Source organism: Rhea americana, unplaced genomic scaffold, assembly GCF_003343005.1.
Source record: "Rhea americana isolate MKP2758 unplaced genomic scaffold, rheAme1 scaffold_44, whole genome shotgun sequence".
Lineage (NCBI taxonomy): Eukaryota > Metazoa > Chordata > Aves > Rheiformes > Rheidae > Rhea > Rhea americana.
In genome coordinates, this window is record NW_028186579.1 from 4942944 (window position 1) to 4950814 (window position 7871).

A 7871-nucleotide genomic window follows, 5' to 3' on the forward strand; every position below is an offset into this window, starting at 1 on the left:
AATCGGGTAGCAGAGAAAACAACCTAGTTTTCTCTAGCTTTCTTCTGCTTACAAGCATAATAAACCTTCTATTTGAGAAAAAGAAAGTAAAAATGTCATAGTCATTCTCCTGCCAGAGATTTGTACCATCATTTACAGCTCAGTCACACATCGTCGACTTGGCACTTGGCACAGATGACAGGGGAAGGCATTTTAAGCAAGCAGTAAGGAAAAGGCAGGAATGTCTGTTGGGAAGGGACAAGAGCCTCTTAAATTAATAATTAAGTTTCTGAAAATGATAACCAGTAAACCGGTTACCATTAACTAGCTTTACTCCACATACTCAATTCAGAAATATTTTTTCCAGCTTGGAGATGCTAAAACATTCAGGAAAATGCAAAAAAAAATACAAGGTAAGAATGTAAAATGCATGTTAATTCCAACTGCAGTAGCCTTAATAAGCTAGAATTTCCTTATCCTTAGAGGGCAGACATACAAATAACTCTGGCTTCTGTGTGGCTGGACCCCGGCTAAACCAGAATTGTAAGGGGAAGGCCTTGGGTTAAATCTATACCCATACACCATTCACTTGACTTGTACTGATGACCAYTTTAATTTTTAGCTCATTCTCAACTCCAGTCACAGTAATCACTCTGCCTTTTTTATCCTGATATCACTAATCTGGGTCAAAGGCCTTGATCTCTTTATGGGTATGTAGTTTAGTAACACTACAAAACTCCACCTACTTGACTCCTAGTCAAGTCTGGTTAAGAAAAAATATTCATATTTTCATAAGCTTAGGTATTTCCACATATAACAGATATGTTGGGATGAATCTGCCACAGTTTACTAGTTGAAACAAACAAAACAAACGCTTATCAATTTGTTTGCCTTGGTTGCATGACATGAGTAAGAGTGGATTTTGTTTCTCAAATTGCACTAGGGGAAACTCCAGTAAATCTCCCTGATGACCTGACCATCATCAGAAGTTAGAAATCAGAGGATTCACAAGCACATGAAGGCATGGGAAGAACATGATTATTTTCAAGCATAACTAATCAACAGTGAGATAAACACATAGCTGAAGAGGAAACAGACAAACTGCAGGTTAAGTAAAGAATCTCAGGATGAGCTGGAGAAATTGAGGCTGGATATGGAAGCAACCATGCTGAAAAGCCAGTATGAGGAGGAGCAAAGTAAATGGCAGTGTAAAGGGAAAGTGGAGCTTCTTCAACTGCAAACATCACCAACACATGTAAGTCTTGCTTAGAAAGTGAAGAGGAAGGGTGGGATAATCCCAGATGTGTGCTCAGTACCTGATGGTTCCAAATGAAATACTAAATTGTCTGCATGTATCAAATGAAAGTTTATTCAGCATAATCCAGATGGATTCTCCAGAGATTTTGAGCATACCACCATTCAGTATAACTCCAAGTCATAAATGTGACTTTACAGCTCTTCTATGCTTTTTAATGCTTCCAGAGCCTTGAAATATGCATAGTAGAAAAGTTATTTCACATAACTTTTATTACTGGTTTGTCTGCTCAGTTTTGTGCCTCAATCCAAAGGGAGCTAAGCTTTAGCTTCCTACTTTAGCTGGATAATCTGCCTTTCAGTTAAAGGATCCTTATCTTCCAAAGTAACAAAATGCACAATAGAGAAAGCAGAAGAAAAACCTGCAGGAGCCCCTGCTGCTCCTCAGCATGGCTCCTTCCTTCCTGACAAGCTGTGACCCCCTCTTCCCTCTAGCCCAGCAGAGCTGGAGGAAGCTTCCTCTTACCCTCTCTCATAAACGGAAACAACTCCCTTTTCACTTCCTTGCCCCAAACTCCATCACCATCCCCAGACACTTGCAGGCTTGTTGGTGCCCTCCAACAGACAGTTGGAGGAACAGACTACACAAAAATCTTCCTCTCCTGTGTTTCACCTTCCAGCTAACTTTCTGTGCAGTACCTCAGAAACAGCCTTACCCTCTGCAAGCAGGAGGAAAGGCCCAGAGCCYGCTCTCTCCTACATTACCATTACAGTCATCCTTCCAGAATTTCTTGCTATATTTCAGCTATGACTGCCTCCTTGGAGTATATATCCCCAAACATCTTTAGTTGGAGGGGAAATACAAACAAGGCACAGCTGAGGTCTGAACCTGTATTACTGAGGTCACATTTTTTTCTGAGGCAAGGGAATAATCATTTCTATCAGCTCAAAAATATCCYGTGCCTGAATAAATTCTGAAGAAACTGAAGAGGAGATTACAGGACCAAATCCTGGGCAAGGGAAAACAAGCAGTTTTGATGGTTAATAGACACAAGGACAGCTCATAGGAAAAGAATAATGAGACATGGAGCATGATGTAACAGAAACAGGCCAGATGGCAGGCCAGCTGTGGGGAAACTCAGCTAGCCCCGAACTGAGAGTCTTCAGTTATTCAAACTGCTGAGTGCAGATCCAAACCACCGACTGCAAAAATGCTCTGCGTGTCTCAAGAAAGTGGCTGGTTTTTAACAATTACCCAATTGAAAACCCAAAGGAGCAGGTGATGCTAAGAAATCTACTATGGCAATCGGGACAAAGAGCCATACAAGAACGTCCATTGCCTCTCTTTCRTCCAATAGCACAGATTTAGCAGATACTTTGGAAAGTAGAGGTATAACTTAAACCTTAAATAACATGACAGCCAATAACTTTATTCTGTGCGTAATTATCTAGATGAGGTCAGTTCCAGGACCTCTCCTGAGTTCATACAATTCTTCCTTCGATAACTCAGCACAGAAATAGGAAAATGAATCCATGAAGGAGCACGGTGAAAGAGTGTGAAGATGCAGTATGGGATTTCTGTGACACCATATATTAACTCTTGCAGCCTAGCAGTGACAAAGACCACAAGGGAAAAAAAACAACCCTAGTCTAATTTAATTCTCATGTGAATAGAAATAACTCTAAAGGGACACCCATGCTTAATTTCATCCTTGCTCCTCACCAGAAAAAAATTCCTACCTCCCACTGTTAAAGTAGCTACTGATTGCCTAATACAGAGTGTGATGCTGTCTTTGTAATAGTCAAACAGATGAGYGTTTGGGGCAGGGTGCTCAACAAAAGTCCCAGAAGCCTGTTCTGGGTGACTGGGCTATGTACTAAGAGCAAGTCTCCAAAGGAGTCAGAAATTAGTAGCAGCAATCGTTTCAAGTGATTTTATACACAAGTCACTAGGCTCTGCATGTCAYTTCTATTAACTAGCCATCTGCGATTTATATATAAATAATATAAAATACAAATTGATAATATAAAAATGGCCAGAATATTGCTGTTCCTGCTTACGGTATCAGAGCAGAAAAATAGCTTTGAGCACAAGAAAGATGGAATTCAGTGCTAGAGTAGATAGGTATTCAGAGATTTTTAATTGTACACGATTGAGCACTAGCTGAATAGTTTCCCTAATTAGCAATGCTGCAGTCTGTAATTCATTGGAACTCTCCCATACRGTTACACTGTTTTTCAGTGGATTATAGTAAGTATTGGTGTCAAATCCATGTCCCTGAAATACTCATGGCTGGATTAAGCTGTAATTCAGACAGGAGGTAAACTGCCCACCGCTGTATGAACAGCAGTAAGGAGGGCAGAAAGAGTATATTAGATTTCCCCACCTGATTAAACTSTCCTCTGAATAGCATCTCTTCCTGTTCTTTTTTTTTCACAGTCCATTGAAAGATCACAGGTCCTCTGCGTGCCCCAAGACAAATWGCTTTGTTCTTGTACTGCTTCATCTTCATGCATCTTATCTATGTAGCAAAAGAAGTGCTGGATTTTTTTGTTGAAAAGTATTACCTGTTTGTTATTGCAGTGATCATGTTATACCTCACTAAAAATCTTTGGAATTGTTTGCTTGCTATTAGTTCTTCCTCTCCAATAATTGTAATACACRGTGTTCAAATGTGAGGGTGAAAGACACCTTACAAGAAGGATTAGTCATGCGATATGAGCCATTGGTGGAGTTTCTTGGCACTTTGCTCTTGGGGAACACTTCTTCCTATTTCACTGATAATAAACTACTTTGTCTTTCAGAAAAACATTTAACTAATTTAGCACAGTTAGAGAATGGATGTACCAAAGACTGGCTACCYGATCTGATCAGCTTCTTGGGAGTTAACAAACTATCCTCTCTAATACTATGTGCAATGCCATCTTAGATAATCCAAGCAAAAGGATCTGACTTTCCCATGGGAGGCTATTCTTAAGTACAACAGCTATCGCCAGGAGCATCTCATGACATCTTACATTTCCCTTTGATACTTTCATGCCTTATCATCAGGTATTAGTTGAGAACTCTACTCTTAATAAGTAATGGCTTTACCTTGTTTTACTGTGTTCACTTTAGACAGCTCTGAGCAGTTAGACTCCAGATTAAAGACACTTCTGTCAGGCTCCTTGATTCTGGATGACTGCTAAACAGGAAAAAGAAAAGCAATTGCTAAGCAAAACAAGTGAAGAAAGAGAAACTATTAAAAGATCAGAGGAGCAAGGAATGAAAAAGAGAAGAAAATACTAGGAAAGATTTGTTAAAAGGAAGACTGAAGTTTCCAGGTAAAATCCTAATACATTGCTGGAATCAACAGAGGGTGGTAAGAGTTTGTTCTGAGAGCTGAGGAAGTTCACCTGAGGCACTGTACACAATCCATTATTTTTACACTGATTGGAGTCAACTGAAGGGCATAAAAGGGATTATATGGCATGGCTGCCTACAATAGCTGGTGACAAAAATCAGGAAGCCAGTTCCAGTCTCATCTTTCTAATTCAACCTGCATTATACAAAAAACCCCAGTGTGAGACTAGAAGCCATTTAGAAAGAATAGATTCATGTACTAAAACCTCTTTCCAGTCATAAATCACACTGTTCCTTTTCAGAAGTCCTCTATGAGCCTCAGCTTTGGCTTTATTATAAATACTATGTGCAATGCCAGTGTCTTCACTGGCATTATTAAATTTAAATTATGCTAGCTTAGCATAAAAATAATTTTATGCTTTATTAATTTAAATTATTTAAATATTGAAAGCCATTCATACAAGAAGGTCCATTGCCTCCCTTTCTTCCAATAGCATAAATTCAGCAGATACTTTGCATAGCAGAGTTATAATTCAAARCATAAGATTTTTTATTTAAATTATGCTAACTTAGACTGGCTCAAAACGAGCAAGCAAAAAGGCAAAACATATATCAAAACCTCATTCTGTACTATTTGGTATAATAACAAAGCCATAAATTCTGAAAATGTTCTCTATTGATTCTTTTTTATTAAACTTTATTGCCCATGCAAGTCTGGATTATCAGCTAGACACAAACACTAATAAAGAGGAAGAACTTTTACTGCAGCTAGAATGTGAAATAGGAACCTTATGCTTGATTTAGAGTTGGATGGAGTAGAAAGAGATTTTGCATTGGCACTACTGGCTGGATGCTTTTGCAGCTAGTTTGGCTTTCTTCACTTCAGGAAGAAAAAAGTAAGTTAYTGCCATTTTGCAGTTCCAGTCCACTAATTCACTCCTGCAAGGTGAAAGCAAGCTGCCCACTGCTCAAGCGTATCATTCCTTTACACAGTCAGCTGTGTCTGTCACTCTCCTTGTGGGAGTCTTTGTGGCTTCTAAGATCTCTACACCTTCTCTCTCTGTTTCCGCTCCCTCCCTTCCCTGACCTTCTGGTCCATCCAGCTGTTCTCTGTCTACTAAAATATMTCTCCAGGGGATAAGTGAAGGTAAGTATAAATATTTCACAATCTGCAGACTGCTTAAAGTCCTAAAAGAGGAATGGTAGGCAAGGTTTCCTCTTGTCTCTTAGATAGGCTCTTGTCTCACCACATACACTACTTTGTTTGTTTGTCTTTGGAAAAAAAAATGATTATTTGCTTTTTAAAGAGAATTAAAGAGAATGTAGAATTTTTAAAGAGAATGTAGAAGGCCACAAGGTGGATTTCTAATTGTGCTGGGGAGTTGGTCTGAAGGGATTTCTTTCCTGGTGTGAGAAGCAACTCTAGCTGACCCAGAAGACGGGGCAGCAGTGCGAGAGCTCTGCCGTTATTTGGAAGGCTGGATAATCCTCCATCTCGGTCCTTTTCACGAATGGAGCGTCACACAGACTTGCCATGGAACAATACCACTGATGAGAGGTTGTCTCATCACCTCATCAGAAAATTTATGTTCTTACTCAGAAACTGTGATCAGAGCTACCCTGTGGAAAGTTATAAGTGCTTTCATACATGTGTATGCTTCTCAGTGTAAGCAATAATCACATCACAAAATTATACTGATTTTTGCAGTCTGATCCTAGGACTTCTCTGTCAGTTGCAGCTGAAAGCAGCCTGTGGTGGAATAAAGATTAGCCAGCTTGCACTGAGTAGCACACAGCAGCAAGGACTCTTAAGTGCTTTCAAGATTGCAAACTTCTGGGGACACAGTGGAGTGAGGACACTGGTGGATGCCTACACTTCYTGCCAAAACAGAAGATCAGATTTGTGTCTGGACAAACACCTGCCTGTTACCAAACAAATGCCTTGGCTCCGTACAGTGAGATATATGGAGCCTACTCCCTTTCTCTTTACAGGGTAAAAGACTGAGAGGATCTGATCAGACTTGAACCAAYAGATTTCTATAAAGACCCTGAAAACTTGGGTTCAAGAGGAATGCTATCTCTTTGGAAGTGAGATGTGATTACCTCTGAAGAAAAACAAAAAATAACCAAATTCTTCAAATAAGTCTTCCCACAGTGCTTTACTATCACATCCAAAAGCATGGTGAACTATCAGATTTTTAAAATTCTTTCCCAGCTACAGAAGACAGTCTGTAGAGCCACTTAGACTGGCTTCTAAGATGACTATTTGCATAATACACATACATTAAAGGCTAAACTTAGTTGTCACAAAAAACAGGAAGGATCCAGCTTGGTCTCTACATGACTCAGAGACACTTTTTAGCTGCTTAAAATCAGACCCTGCTTCACTGACCCAGTGGCCTCTGTGGAACTGACTCCTGTCACACTTCCTTACTCTAAGGGGCGTCAGCTCAGTGGGTGAATGTGGCTGGATTATCTTCACCCACCAGGGTGCATTTTTTTTTTCAGGGTGCCCTGTTAACTTCTATAGTGGCAGAGCGATCCCAGCTGAAGCAGACCTGCAAGGCACATCCTACATATGTTACTAAGGGTTCTTTGCAGGACAGGCAACCAGCTTGCAACCCCTTCCTTGTTAATTCACTTTCCTGGCCCATGGCGTGAGCTAAGGGGCAAGTGTTGGCATGTGTAGCGTGAGAGTGGGTAGTAACAGGAAAAGCAGATGAAAGCTACTAAAATAAAGGAGAGGTGAAATTAAAAGAAGAAACAGTGCCATGTGGACAGGGAAGAACTAAACAGAAGATTTAAGGGGACAGGCATGATGAAGCTAAAGGAAAAGAGGAAGTGATACACTGTTACGCCTATCTGTTATGTGTCACCATAAAATGAGGGTTGAAGCAGCCTCCATTAGAATGCGTACGAGGGAAAGCAGCACTTACGGGATATAAGGACARTAAGGCAGGAAAAAACAACTGGCAATCATTTTAAAACACTTTTCACTATTTCAGGTCAGATGATCTCACGTTTTGCAAGCACCACTTCTTTTGAGAGCTTTTCTGACATAAGGAGAGGCATAAAAGCCATGTAAGGGCCAGTTGCTAACGCATCTGCTACAAAATCCAGCTTGGGATTTATAGAAAACGGGCTTTACTCCACTCAGAATTCTGCTTTAGAAACGGGCTCGGCTCTGCTTCCGAGAGCGAGCGGAGYCCTGCAGCCGCGGTAAGGGCTTCGCAGCGCACGGCGCAGGGCCGCTTTCCGCCGGGCAGCCCCGCGCGGCAGCGGCGGCGGGCCCGCT